This window comes from Scyliorhinus torazame, chromosome 14 (assembly GCF_047496885.1).
Source record: "Scyliorhinus torazame isolate Kashiwa2021f chromosome 14, sScyTor2.1, whole genome shotgun sequence".
NCBI lineage: Eukaryota > Metazoa > Chordata > Chondrichthyes > Carcharhiniformes > Scyliorhinidae > Scyliorhinus > Scyliorhinus torazame.
The window spans coordinates 67,860,678-67,876,452 of record NC_092720.1 but is presented as its reverse complement, the minus strand read 5'-3'; positions in this window follow the sequence as shown (position 1 = coordinate 67,876,452).

Below are 15,775 nucleotides of genomic sequence, written 5' to 3'. Positions count from 1 at the left end.
CCTCCAATCTAGAAAAAGTTTCACCCTAGTTATTTTAGGTTCAGAACAATGTCATGGTATAATTACCAATACCTGTTGATAACAACAAATTAAAATAAGGTTTAGCAGATGACTTCCATGGTATGTGAAACCTTAATGCAGCCTTAGAGTTCCAGTTACATTTATAAATGTCTCATGTTTCATTCTTCTGATTCAGTACCTTGTTACTACCTTTAGGCCCCATTCATTTTAATATTCTCCTTCGTACAGCTTCAAAATCTGTATTTGTTTGTCACGCAAAATGATGGTATTTTTAGTGCATTGCTGAGGCAGTTTCATTATAACAGAAGGGTGAAGCATGGTTTCGTTTGGAGAAGATCCCAACCTTAAATTCAATCCATACCAGATTCCTTGCACGGCATATGCAATCATTTTACAATAGTTAAAGGAAATAGTTGTTGAATGTTGTTTGGAGAAGACAAAAGGAATTGAAAAGAAAATAGATCTTTGATGTCCCAAGTGTCTCGGAAATTTCAGATGTATGATCTTGTGACGTTTTATGTCACATGTTGTAGGCATATGTGCACACATATACATGAGGCGTTTGTTCCACATCACAGCCAACGAGCACCAATATGACACCAATGGCTAAGTATAACAGAGACATCAATTGTCATTTTGCTTTGGATTATATTGCCGTCTAGCTCTGTCTTAAATGTCCAATTTTACAGGAGAAGTAACTTTATTGAAGAACTATGAATGCTTCAATCTCACCTCGGGCTTGCATATCATAAACATGCTGATCTGTATATTTGGCAAAGTCTCCATTGCCTCCAGAATTTCGGAAGATAGCATGGTTTAAATAAAACTATTAAAAGAATGTCATCTTTCTTAGATCCTTTATTGCATTAATCTTCAGTAAGATTACTCCATTTTAGTTATATTAAGGATTTCTTTAAACAAAAACGCAGCATTTGTTATGTATGGAGTGATAAACTTTCCAGTAAGATTAGGCAAAAGTGCTAGTTGTTTCATTAACAGCTGTATTTTTTATTTCAATTAGTGAAAATGCTCAAGACAGGAAATGTTCCACATATTCACAAGAAAAAAATGTTGAAATGAAATAATATGTTTGCTTTATGAATGTTTAAACTCCTCAACATACAAATACTCCAAATGTGTGGGCCAGGATGTTTTAGAATCAAGTTACTATCATGTACATAATGAAGACTAAAACACGACTTGAATTTGCAGTATCCATTTCACTGAGTCTATTAGAGGATTTGCCTGGTGGTTTATTTTTAAGAACTGTTTTCCTCATTTGTAGCTTTTTTGTTCGATTATTTATTTTCAAGTTTTTAAAAGTGAACTCTTCAGCTATAATAGTCGCTTATTGTCACAAGTAGGCTTCAGTGAAGTTACTGTGAAAAGCCCCTAGTCGCCACATTCCGGCGCCTGTTCGGGGAGGCCGGTACAGGAATTGAATCCGCGCTGCTGGCATTGTTCTGCATTACAAGCCAGCTGTTTAGCCCACTGTGCTAAACCAGCCCCTATACAGTACCTTCCATGGCTTCAGGACATCCCAAAGCAATAACGACCATTGCAATCACAGTAGTCTTCTAGGAAAATATGTTAATTCTATTTATCCATTTCAGAACAATGAAACAAATATTGAATAATGGACTGTTGTATTTTGGATCGCACCAGACAGCCAGTGGTAAGGAGCAGTTTCTCAAACTGAATAGGATAACTAAGCAGCCACTGAAGGATATTTGTACGTTTTAATATTTTAGAAACTAATTTATTGTCTGCTCTATTTACTTATCTTCTTCCTTCTCCTTTCCCTGTACGTGTGTCTTGTTATATTCCACATGCAATTCCCAGTTCATTTAAATGTTTTGTTTCTTAAGGACATCGTTGGTTTCCCTCTTTTCCTTCTTCAATGGTGTTTTTATTTTTGCCATTATAAAAACCTTTGACCTCTCCTTTTTGTTTTGTTAGTGGCTGCAATGCATTAATGCAGGGACAGCTGTACTGTGGTATTAGGTCAGCAACTTTAGCTTGAGTGATCTGGTACTAATCTAGAGGAAGGCGTCTATGGACTGGGTAGTGGGAAGAACAGAAGAACTATGCATACTTTAGCCATGATTAACATGAGTACATTCAAAGCTAAGCATACTTAAAGAGGGAGTTCAACCACCAAAAGTCTTTTCTAATTATAAACACTGGCCTTAGTCTTTATAAACACTGGCTAACCTTCAGTGGCATTGAGCATGTAGAATTAAGACCAAGTTCAATCTTCAGGTCAATCAGTTTGATTTGTCCAAGGAGCTTCAGTTTTCCATTAGCTGGTGGTCTTCCTGGGGGTGGGGGTTGAGGGGAGTGTTCATTTGATCTATATTGAATATCTATATTGCAGTTGTTATGGAAGTTTTAAATTGTCATTTCCAAAAGACTAAGGGTGGAATTTTGAGCTCATGTGAGCCGTCAGTGAGAATAGCCTGCCACAGAAGGCCGTAACCTCATTTAAATATGTTATAATATCATTAGCGAGCCTCCCCCAGCCAGGACATCTCCCTTCACTGACTATTTGGAAGTGGAAAAGTGTTCCTGGTGAGGGAGCATTCGGTGTCCACGGGCACACATAAATCCTTCTGTGCTCATTGGGCATCACAGGGGCTGGGGTGTCTTTTCGACCCATTAATCATATTTCGATTTTCATTTGTGATTTTTGATTTTGTTTAAGGCAATTTCCACTTTGGTCTGTCTTTTTAATTTATCCCTCGGTTAGTTTGATTTTGTTTACTAAGTTCCTTTTGTGACAAAATAGTTAGAAGCATCCAGGTGTCCCTGGAGGGCGGGCATACAGCATCCACTGACATCCTCAAGACAGTCCTGCGTTAGTGACCCTTTTAATCACATTTTGGTTTGATTTTAAGTGTAATTTGTGATTCGCTTTTTGTTTAAGGCAGTTTCCCTTTAAGGGACTGTCATTTTTATCTGTTCCCCCAGTTCATTTGACTTAATTTAATTAGTTATTTATGTTAATCACTATAGTTGGAAGTGGCCAGGTGTCAGAGGGAGCGTGCGGTGTCCTCTGCTACCCTTGAGCCTGCCTGTCCCCTTGGGGGCAGCAGGGACTGGGGTGTCTGATTGACCCCTTTAATCACATTTTGGTTTGATGTTTTAGGTCTCATTTGTGATTCACTTTTTGTTTCAGGCAGATTCTCTTTAAGAGACAGTCCCTTTAATTCGACCCTCAGTTTATTTCATTTAGTTTACTTGGTCATTTATGATCAGAATAGTTGGAAGCCTAGACTCCAAGCATTGATCTTCAAGGCTCATCCTCACTTAGGATTGTGGAGAGAGCACACATGGGCTGTGGAGGCTCTCAATTCCATTGCTGAGAGACTACTACAGGCATTTGCAAACATGAGAGAGGGGCAGGACATTCTGTTGGTAAGGCCTGGCCTGGGGTCCAGTCTGAGGCTGGATTTAACAACTGCCTGCCCCCTTTCTGCTTGTTTGATGGACTACTGCTGCTGACTCTTGGAGGAAGGAGGAGAGAAGGGTGGTGGTGGCTGGTTCATCTGAATGTCTTGTTGCAGGAGAGGGAGGAAGTGCAGTGGTCTGTGTTGTGTTAATCACCCTGGGGTAACATGGACTGCAACTGGATGCAGTTGTATTTGAAAGTAGACTCCAAACTTTGATGTTAGTTCAATACGTTTTATTGAACTTGTTAAGCAGTCCACACAGTTCACTGTGGGTTTGACACTCTACTAATCTAAGCTTTCTTACTATAACTAACTAGACCAGACTAGCTCTGAGCCATGTGTAGAAGATGCTAACTGATATACACACCCTGACTGTCACGACAGTTGTCACCAGTGCAAAGAGGCAGAGTGTTGATGCCTCGTGTGTTTTATAGTGGGCGACCACCTTCTAGTGTTCTGCCTGGTGATTGGTTGTGTTCTGTCCTGTGTGTTGATTGGCTGTATTGGGTGTCTGTCACTGCCTGTCTGTATCTCATTATGTGCATGAGTGAACATCATGACATCTCCCCTTTTTAAAAAAAAATGTTGGTTGCTTGGAGCATATGTGACTGTATGTACATGTAGAACTATTTACATTAAATGGGGAGTGGATGAAAGCAAGTGGATGAATATATACATAAGAGATGTCTAGTGTACAGATACAGAACAAATAAGTCCAATCTTTGGGGCTTGCGTTTAATCCTTGTCGACCGCCTGAGAGGTGGAGGTGGGGACGATGGTGCCTTGACAGGCGGGATTGCTGCCAGATTGGTGGCCTCGTGGTGCGAGGTGTCCGGAGGAGGCATAACAACATATGGAAAAGTAGGATCTGGTGGTGGGCAGGCAACCTTGCGCAGTGCCCTTCTGTTGCGCCTGACAATGGAGCCATCAGCCATAAGAACTACAAACGATCTGGGAGCAGCCTGTCGGACAACAACAGCTGGAGCTGACCAGCCTCCATCAGGTAGCTTGATGCGAACAGCATCTTCCAGAGATAGCACAGGCAAATCGGTAGCATGAGCATCGTACGTCAGCGTTTGCCGGTTCCTGAGTTGCTGCACCTTTTGCAGCACTGGGAGGTGATCCAGGTCTGGTAAGTGTATGGCTGGAACAGTCGTCCGCAGGTCTCTATTCATGAGGAGTTGAGCCGGAGACATACCGGAGGAAAGAGGGGTTGCCCTGTAAGTCAACAGCGCAAGTTGAAGTCAGAAGCAGAGTCCGCAGCCTTGCAGAGCGGTTGCTTCACTATATGGACCCCTTTCTCAACCTTCCTGTTAGACTGCGGGTAGTGTGGGTGTGGTGAATGTATTCATCATAATGCATGCATGATACCATAATTTGTGACCTATGACCTGGACGTGGCGATATGAACTGCTTCCTGGTACTGTACTGTAACCCCGCTATGGCTCCACCTCTGGCTCCGCCCACGCCGGGGCATATATAGGCCGGCCTCTTGTGGGCGGCATTCATCTGTACTACTGACTCTGGCTAGGCAAGTTCATGACTAATAAAGCCTTATGTTCACTCGCTCACGCTGCCTCTCTGAGGATTGAAGGTACATCAATTTATTAGTCGTAGACAGCACCATGGAAGCCGCTCTAAAGCCAGACAGGCTCGAACTCGACGCATGTGCGTCCGAAGCCAAGGAAATATTTGAATATTGGCTTTGATGCTTCGAGGCCTATATCGACTCCTCAGCAACGGCTCCTTCGGAGACCCTCAAACTGCGACTCCTCTACGCTCGGGTGAGCCATCGAATCTCGGTAATGATTGAGAAAGCGGCCACATATAAGGAAGCGGTCACAACCCTCAAGGCGCACTTCGTGAAGCCCGTGAACGAGGTGTTCGCTAGGCACCTCCTCACTACTCGCCGTCAACACGCCGGAGAATCGTTAGACGAGTATCTGGAAACCCTGACCCTACTCGCAAGAAACCACAGCTACCGAGATGTGACGGCGGAGGAGCATATGAACTCACAGATTCAGGACACTTACGTGGTGGGGGTCCGCTCGAACTATATCAGGCAGCGCCTGCTGGAAAACGGGACCTCCGACCTGTGGGACACGGTAAAGCTAGCGACCTCGCTCAAGATGGCCTACGAGAACCTCAGCGCGTTCCCTGCGGGCCCGGGCCCGGCGACCCCCTCCTGGACACTATCATCACGGCCCCCGTCGGACCTGCCTACGCCGCAGGCCTGCGCCGCGTGTCTGCCAGCCCAGCCCGGAGAACCGCAATGCTACTTCTGTGGCCAGGGCCAACACCCCCAGCAGCGCTGCCCAGCCCGCATGGCGACGTGCATCGACTGCGGGAAAAAGGGGCACTACGCGCGAGTCTGTCTGGACCGATCTAAGGCCCAGAAATCGAAAACGCACCAGGCCAGGCCCAGAAATCGAAAACTCACCAGGCCAGGCCCATGGACTCACAGCCCCACAGACCCCCCAATGTGACTGTGTGCCTGCCCGGAACGCCCTCCCCTGACGGGTCATCGGCATTAGCATTGTGCGAATCGTGGGGGCCGCCATCTTGGCCGCCGGCCTCAACACCGACCGACACGTGCGACTCATGGGGGCCGCCATCTTCGACCACGTGCGACACATGGGGGCCGCCATCTTGCGACTCCACCGACCATGCAGGCTACCCACAGCTAGGCGCGGTGACCCTCGACCAGTCGTTGCCGAAAACCACTGAGGAGCCCCATGATGGTTGTCCGGGTCAAGGGGCACGAGACCCCCTGCCTCTTCGACTCCGGGAGCATTGAGAGCTTTGTCCACTCCGACACGGTAAGACACCTACCCCGCCTCACAAACAATCTCCCTTGCCTCCGGGTCTCATTCGGTCCAGGTCCGGGGGTACTGTATCGTCAACCTCGCGATACAGGGCGCAGAGTATACCCGTTTCAAGCTCTACGTCCTCCCCCACCTCTGCGCCCCCCTACTGCTCGGATTGGATTTTCAGCGTAATCACCGAAGCCTGACCTTACAGTTCGGCGGACCCTTGCCCACCCCTCACAGTATGCAGCCTCGCGACCCTCAAGGTCTCCCCTCCCCCCCCTTCACTCTTTGCGAACCTGTACTGAGTGTCTGTCACTGCCTGTCTGTATCTCATTATGTGCATGGTGCATATCATGACACACTGCTGCCGGTGAGGAAGAGCGGCCGCCCGAATCAACTGCAACATGCTGGAGGTTTGGAGGACTGATTTACCATCTGATGCTGCTTCTGTTTGGACTGCTGACTGTTTCTATGTTTGGAAGCCATGTGTTGTTCCTACTGCTCCCACTTTTGTGTCCTGGACTGGGAACTGGCTGGAACAGGTGACCGGGTATTGGGACAACAGGAGGAGGACGGAGGTGGCTCACCTCAACTGAACACCTTGGAGGCTGTGACGACACATCCTTGAAGGCTGTTGGCCGCTTCCGTGAAATAATGACTGTTTCTAGTTCAACTTTGGAAGGCTATGTTTATAGCTGGTGTCTTTGTACTGTTGCATATTGCTGTTTAATGTTTGCTCATATGCTTGTCATTGTATTTGTGCTGTTTTTTGTCTACTGTCTGGGCTGGTGTCTTCTTTCTGTTTCTGCCCGTTTTTTGTGTTTTCTTTTCATGCACACTACAGCTACTGATGCTGGTGGACGTAGGAATATTCCCTCTCCTTCTTCCATTACCCCGTGTCAGCGGGACATTTTCTGGTGGGTTGGGCTGCTCTGAGCGCCTTTCCACCGATGTGTGTCTCTGCGGCCGGGGGGCAAGGATGCACTGCCTCGGCAGCTGGTGGCATTGTTCCTTGTCTTCTGATATGCTCTGTATGGTTTGCTTTATGATGAGCCGGGGTTATTCCACGCTCAATTGTGCCCCTCTTGAGAGGGGTGGACTGTTCTTTCTTTCTCTCTCCTCCGCCGTGCTCTGTGTTTTGGTGTGGCCTATTCTGGTGGATTGGGCTGGTGTGCCTTTCCGCTGATGTAGGTCGGGTGGGAGTGTGTCTGGGTGCCATGTGTTTGGTGTCCTTGATGTACTGTTATAACTAAAATACTACTCACATCTCCATAACAGAGGGGTGACACAGCTGTGGCCTCCAATGCAAGGTCTTATGGTGAAGTCACTCATCAGTCACCTCATTGAGGAGAATGATGTGTGGCAGCATCTTGTTTCCCCATGAGGTTATAATGCAGGTCAACTGAATGCACTCAACTGCCCTCACTCCTCATGCATGGGGTAGACACGCAGACCACTGTGGCTCTCAAGGGTCGAACCGTTTCAAGCAGATGGAGTTGAGAGGATCAACTGTGGTGAAGAGACTATTGTGTGACCAGGAAGGGGGGAAGGGAGTGAGCCTCAGTGGAAAGGCGATCACATCGGGGGATGCACATGAATGGATGTCCCAGTTCCTGAGAGGGCATGGTCAGAACTCCTCATTTTGAAGTTCTCTTCCTTTCAGTTTTTGATTCTTGACAATCATGGAGCCAGTCGAGTTGGCCTTTTGAGTGCAATCGACCTGAAGCAGTAACATCGATTTGCTGTTGAACGCGGCCAGGAATAACGTACTTCAGCGAAGGGGTGGCTGGGCCCATTGACCTTCCAGGAGCAGAACAAAAGATGGCGGTGCCTTGGAGGAGACTCTAGCGGCTATGGGTGGTCCAACTTGGATTTTCCTACCTCCAAATTCCAGAGGTTCAGTGCCGGAGAAGTCTGTGTCTGCTCCAGCAGACAGTTAACCACCAGGTTTAGCAAGAGTTCTCACCACATGGACTGGGAGGTCACCCATTGCCTGTGGCCCTGAGAGTCACTGTCACTCTGAACCTTTATACCAGTGGCTCGTTTCAGGTCTGCATGGGTGACCTGTGCACCATCCCAGTCAGCCACGCATACGTGCATAAGGGAGGTCACTGCTCTATTTGCAACGGCAAACACATCAACTTGGAAGGGGACCAGATGAGTCAGGATGTCACGGCTTCACCACACAGCAGGCATACCCCAGGTGTAGGCTGTCATCGTCTGCACCCACGTGGCTCTGCATTTGCCATGGTGAGATGAGGTGCCATTTGTGAACCGCAAGGGATACCACTCCCTCAATGTTCAGCTCTTCTGTGGCCATACGGGTATGTGTCCATTTCTAGGAGAGCGTTCATGATAGTTTCACCTTGGGATGTTTGCAGAACTCCCAACCGTTTTTGAGGGAGAGCAATGGCTGGAGGGGTGGCTCTTGGAGGTCACAAACACCCGCTGTGACTTGCTAAAATGAAGCTCCTGCATCAGTGTGTGCGCTGGTCGAGCAGGCGATTGGACTGTGCAAGATGTGGTTCCAGTGCCTGGACCAGAGGGGTGTCCCACATCGCTATCTTCTGCTGTGCTCTCTGCAACTTGGCATGACAGCAGGGAGAGCAGCTGGACCTGGAGGAAATGGGGGAGTGTCACATCGCCTTGGGTGAGGGAGATATTGAGGAGGGCCGTGGCGAGCAACTGGCGGGGTGGGAGGAGAAACTACCTTGGGTGATGGCCATGGGCCACTGGGCTATGGATGCCCTCGTTGAATCTCGATTTTGTGAAAACCACCATCCTTCTTACTACTGTGGGTCCTGTGGGAGGACATCAGTATGGCCACTCCAGTTCATGAATACGGCATTAAAATGATTGGCCATTTGCTGCAGGAGAATGATGATGAATTGCAGTGAGGACTGAGCCGAGGACTGAGCCATACTCCTCCAAATGTCTGGCTTTTGCCTGACAGAGAGCTGAATGTGACCTGCCACTGAAGGGAACAGTCTAAGGGCCCAGAGAGGCTGATTGACACAACTCGGCTACTACTGCTTCCTCCAATGTCAGGGTTTCCGGTGTGTTTCTCCACCTACTGACCAGGTGGACCAGGCTATTGCATGTTTTCAGCCAATGGCATCCTCATAACTAGAGAATGCTTATGGACATGAGAAGCCTGAACATTGGTATGGGTGGGGGAAACCTTACATGGAGCAGTTTGGAATGGGTGGAGGAGGTGCTATGCCAGGTATGACGCAGCATTACTGCGTTGTGTGTGTGGGTGGTGAAAGAGACCCAGCACTGCCATTCTCATACTGCACAGGGAGGAAGCACAAGTGATTTTTAATGCCAGCTAGTTATTACAATGGTGTCTGTTCTCCAATAGTGCCTAGGTTCACCCTTGCCCACCAGGAGTCTATTGTTTCTTACTCTTCTTCACCCTCCCGCTACGTCTAGGTGTTTCCGCAGAATCCACAGCTGAGGTTGAGGCGGCCTGCTGACATCCACGCCCTGTTGCCTGAGATGACCTTCAGCTTCCCAGGTGACCTTGAGGTCCCGGCCTGCTTTCGGACGGCACAGGTGTTGCAGTGCTGCGTTCCTCGATGTGCGGGGCTGGAGGTGTTTCGCTCACTGAGTATGTCAGGTGGGCTGGACATCCCAAGGGCCTCCTGGGTTGAAGGCCCTTCTCTTGCCGATCCTCAGGTGCCTGGGGACCTTGGGGTCTTCCATGGGCAGTTGGAGTGAGATCCAGAAATGCCGCCATCACTCTTTGGATTCCCACTGGTGCCTGCACCATGTAGTTGAGGCCCTGCACCATGGAATTCATGGAGGGCATGAGCTAAGCCATGGAGCGGACATCCCTGCTATGGAGTGCACACCCTTGCAGTGTTGGTCTTGCTGTGTAGGAGTGACGGCCCCATCTCCTTGGACAGAAGGCATCTGAGGAGGGATGCTGTCATCCCTTCATGATCCTCTCGCCTCTGCCTTTGCAGTTCCAGCAACTCTAGGATGACCAAACCCAGGGCATATCATCGGCCAAGGGCTCAGTAAAGCTCTGGATTCCAGCACCTCTCTGAGTGCCTGATCCCTGGCACTTCTCTGTCTCTGTTTGCTGTGATCAGATGTGAGGCACTCAAACAGTGAGTGATCCAGAGGCCTGCCTACTAATTATTTGCGCTGTGGACGACAGGTCTGACACCTCTTCTTCAATACTGGTCTCCAAGATGTCTGCCTTGGGGTTGCATGGGTCTATGATGTCCAGGGACTGTGAGGATGGTCTGGGCTGACTTGCAGTGGAATAGTGTGGGACAGGGGAACACCTGACAGGAGAAAGGTAACTCACATGAGGTTTACACCATTGCGGGGTGTATTTCGGGTTCTTGTTGTTTTTTTTTTAGACCCGACTTCATCCTTTTGCACAGGTGCGGTCCTGCTCCTCACCAGCAACTCGAGGGCCCGTTTCTCAAATGGGGTAGGGTCTTCAGCTCTGACATCACTGTGGCCAGCTGTGCCCACTCATGCCTGTTGTATGTGAGTTTGTCCTGCATTGAGACAGATGGGAAGAGTATAGGTGGGAGTCTGGCCATACGTGGGAGATGAGTGGAACCGAGCATGTTAGGAGCACTTGAGGTACTGGTGGGATTATGGGGAGGGGAGGGGAGGGAGCACATAACAAGTGCTGTGACCCCTTGAGTGAGATCACCGTGCAGGTGTTAATGTGTTAAGGGCTGAGGGAGGCATGAGGAGGCAGACCTATTCTGGCTGCACAAAGAATGTCCTTCATCTCCTTTCGTCATTGCAACTCCGTCTTCTTTTGGAGTGAGCTGGCATTGTCATTCGTAACCACAGCCTCCAGGTGCAGTTGGTCACTTTGCTGGATGGATTAGTGTCTGCCCAATTGAGGGTGTAGGTCTTCCCACCTCTGCTTGAATCCATCGAGGAGTTTCTTGAGGGTGCCCTCTGTAAAAGGTGGTGCAGTGTTTCTGGTAGCTGGGGAGGCATTTAAAAGGAGCGCCTCACTGATTACAGAGATTTTCCAGGGCGAGCGTATCAGAGACAAGCTGCATGAGTGCAGCGTGATTCACCTGGGGAGAGAAAATGTTGTTAAAGATCTGAATTTGCTGTGGGTTTTCCCACCAGCGCCGATGACAGGATTCTCTCCAGTTTCACTGAAATCAACACGAGGAAAAAATATACTCTTTTACTTTGTCTGTTGACAGGCAATATTTTACTATGGCCCAGATTTTTATTGTGGTGAAGAGCCTCTCCAACGTGACAAAAATAACAGAACTATACAACAATCACAAGTCCCAGCCCCGTGCATAGTACTTCCCATTATGCAGGGACGGGAATGGAGTGGGACACATTTCAAACATGCACATTTTACGGAGGCTTTTGGATTTGGTCCTGTGACAACTATGGTAGAAGTAAGTTGCCCTTCAGTGGGGGTGCCCTTCAGTGGGGGTCAGGTGTATCTTGGTGGATGTAGGGTTCCCTTTGGAATTGTTAAGATTGGGCATAAATGTGCATAAACACATTACAATCAATTTAATTGGAACTGTCAAAACTGTCAGAAACATCTTCAAGAGGACCTGTCAAAGAGACCTGTTGGAAATTTTAAGAGGACCTGTCAAAAGCAACTACCAAAGGGACTCTCAAACTGTCAAAACATTTAAATATCCTGCCCTTCAAATCTTTGAAAAAATATCTGAAGTGTTAAAAAATTGCTTACTCTTTCTGAGGGTTTCCCCAACACTAATTCAAACAACCATCCATAATCACAATAGGGTGCATGGGCTTTAGTTGAAAGAATGTTAATGTGGTAAATGTTTTTTTTTATGAATGAGTGTTTTTTTTTAATATAGTGAAATCTGCAATAAATTCATGAAATTCCACCCAAACTCTTGAATTTTATTTGATCTCGTCTCTTTATAGGTTTTGAAGTCTTCCTATAGTGGTCATTGGGTGAATTTGCATGGTTGGTAGATGGGCATTGATTGGTATGCGTTGGCACTGCATTGGCATAGAGGCTATAAGAGCTAAAGGGGTAGGTGTAGGGGCATAGGTTGACATGAAGGCTAGGTAGGGTACTCTTTCCAAGTGTCGTTGGAAAGACACTTGATGGGCTGAATGGCCTAATTCTGCACTGTAGAAATTCTAAGCATGGGCGGGATTCTCCGGTTCCCCAGCCACATGTTTCTCTGTGGTGTGCCCGTTCATTGACGGTGGGATTCTATCTTCCCACCACTTGTCAGTGGGATTTCCCATTGTAACCACCCACCCCGCCAGGAAGCCCACTCGCGGGGGTGTGCTACCGGCGGGAAAACTGAATCACATTGAGAATTCCGGCCCATAGCTTTTCAAGTATGACTTCACTTTTCTGGTTATGCAGCCTCCCACCCCCAGGCCTCTCAAAGTTTACTAGATCGCTTCAGGTATGCAACATGGTTTTTGAAGTGGCCCAGACACAAGAAGCCTACAGGGTTGGTTTGCAGAAAAAAAGCATTCCAGAAATGTCATTGTAGATTCAAAAGTGATTAAAAGATCAGGCTGCCTCTTTAGTTCTGAGGTTTTCTGTGTTTTTTTTTACATATGATTAACTGGCAGGTGATGGTCTTAAATACAGTTTGTACTCAAATGTGGGTTTGCACAAGAATCTTTACGACTGTATATAACAACTCATCCATGGAGCTGACGCAGTGGAAGTCTCAACATTCACCTCCTGTTTAAGGCCATTTTATTAGAAATTGGCATCGTGAAAGGTTTCCACATAGTTTCAGTCGCTGAAAGGAGATCTCTCTGCGGTCTACGGCATATGATGAATTCAGTAATGGAATGTACATAAATGAACATCAATCTCTCCACATCATTAGTAAATGGCATTCATTTTAGTCATATTTTAAGACTGCCCTTTAATGCTCCTGTAAATGCGACTTACTTGGTGGGTAGTTTCAGACATGGTGAATAATGCTCGAAAACTATGGGTTGTGGCGAGACTCTTGTGTCATCAGGTGTAGTCAGGAGTTTAAACAGTTTTTTTGCAGCTTCAAAACGCGAAGGAGTGGGAATTGAGTGTTACAAATCCTGAGTTATCTTTGTGAGATGTGTATCCGTTTAAAAACACTGCTGAAATGTGCTACTCTCTGGTGTATTTTTCACATGACTAATTCTCCATATTTCTTTCATATTACATGCACAACTGAAGCAAGAGTGATATACCTGTGTCCAGTAATGGCTTCACAAGTAATCATTCGTTAAAAATCCCCTATGTATTTTTGTGAAACACAGGAATATTTATTAACTTTTTGGGTGAGGTCGAGAATTGGTAATATATTCAAGGTGTTGAAGATGAGGGCTGGCAGCAAAATCAGGCCTGGAAGAGGAGATAGAATCAGACTGGGGTCTACACATGATCAACAGACTTAGTATCAACAGAGTTGTAGGCTTTTGCAACAAAAAACACAGAATGAAAAGGTTTAGTTTAATAAGGACACGGAGTCCATATCGAGTAAAATTAGAAACAAAGTTTTATTTACACAAATTAGATATGTACACCAGGCTGGCAGATCCCTACCGGGTTCCTGTTCCAATCAGTGCCTTAATGGCTGACCTTTTATCCATTGGTTAATTGAGATGTCCTGCCCCTAGAGGGGGAGATTCATACTCCGGAAAGAGCACAGGGAAGACGAGCATGCCCACCCCATAGATTCCATATGGGATATTACATTTAGGAATGACATCACATATAATTTGCACATTTTTGAGGTGTGGTCAGCACAATAGCACAGTGGTTAGCACAGTTGCTTCACAGCTCCAGGGTCCCAGGTTCGATTCCCGGCTTGGGTGTCTGCGCAGTCTGCACGTTCTCCCCGTGCCTACGTGGGTTCCCTCCCACTGTCCAAAGATGTGCAGATTAGGTGGATTGGCTATGCTAAATCGCATCAGGTACTCTTAACAGATGGAGCATTGCTGGACCAACGTCTGAATATCATGTACAAACCCAACCGCCAGACGTAGTTTCTCACCAACACCTTCATTTTGGAATGTCCGTTGTGAAGGTGCTTCACCAGGATAGCCTGTCCCTTCACCGGAATAACAGCCCTTGTGCCCCACAGGAGAATACCGTCTTCCATGGTCAGCTCGGACAATTCTCGGATTGTGTCTTCAGGATCCTTAAGGGGGCGGGTGAGCAGCCAGAAGTCGTGGTGCACATTGGTACCAACGACGTAGGTAGGAAAAGAGGTGTGGATGTAATAAACGAGTTTAGGGAGTTAGGCTGGAAGTTAAAAGCCAGGACAGACAGAATTGTCATCTCTAGTTTGTTGCCGGTGCCACGTGATAGCGAGGCTAGGAATAGGGAGAGAGCGCAGATGAATACGTGGCTGCAGGAATGGTGTAGGAGGGAGGGCTTTCAGGTATTTGGATAATTGGAGTGCATTCTGGGGAAGGTGGGACTTGTACAAGCACGACGGGTTGCATCTGAACCAGAGGGGCACCAATATCCTGGGAGGGAGGTTTTCTCGTACTCTTCGAGAGGGTTTAAACTAATTTGGCAGGGGAATGGGAACCGGATTTGTAGTCCAGCAACTAAGGCAGCCAATGTTCAGGACGTCAAAGCATGTAGTGAGATAGTGGGGAAGATAACACTGACAAAGGAGAGTACTTGCAGGCACGGAGATGAGTTGAAGTGTGTATACCTAAACGCAAGAAGCATCAATAATGAGGTGGGTGAACTGAAGGCATGGATCGGTACTCGGGACTATGATGTGGTGGCCATCACGGAAACTTGGATAGAAGAGGGGCAGAAATGGTTGTTGGAGGTTCCTGGTTATGGATGTTTCAATAAGATTAGGGAGGGTGGTAAAAGAGGTGGGTGGGGGGTGGCATTGTTAATTAGAGATAGTATAACAGCTGCAGAAAGGCAGTTCAAGGAGAATATGCCTACTGAGGTAGTATGGGTTGAAGTCAGAAATAGGAAAGGAGCAGTCACCTTGTTGGGAGTTTTCTATAGGCCCCCCAATAGCAGCAGAGATGTGGAGGAACAGATTGGGAAACAGATTTTGGAAAGGTGCAGAAGTCACAGGGGTGGTGTTTTTGCAGTGTGTCCAGGAAGCTTTTTTAACACAGTATGTAGATTGTTCGACCAGAGGGGAGGCCATATTGGATTTGGTACTTGGTAATGAACCAGGGCAAGTGATAGATTTGTTAGTGGGGGAGCATTTTGGAGATAGTGACCACAATTCTGTGACTTTCACTTTAGTAATGGAGAGGGATAGGTGCGTGCAACAGGGCAAGATTTACAATTGAGGGAAGGGTAAATACGATGCTGTCAGCCAAGAACTGAAGTGCATAAGTTGGCAACATTGGCTGTCAGGGAAGTACACAGTTGAAATATGGAACTTGTTATCATAGACTTTACAGTGCAGAAGGAGGCCATTCGGACCATCGAGTCTGCACCGGCTCTTGGAAAGAGCACCCTGCCCAAGGTCAACACCTCCACCCTATCCCCATAAC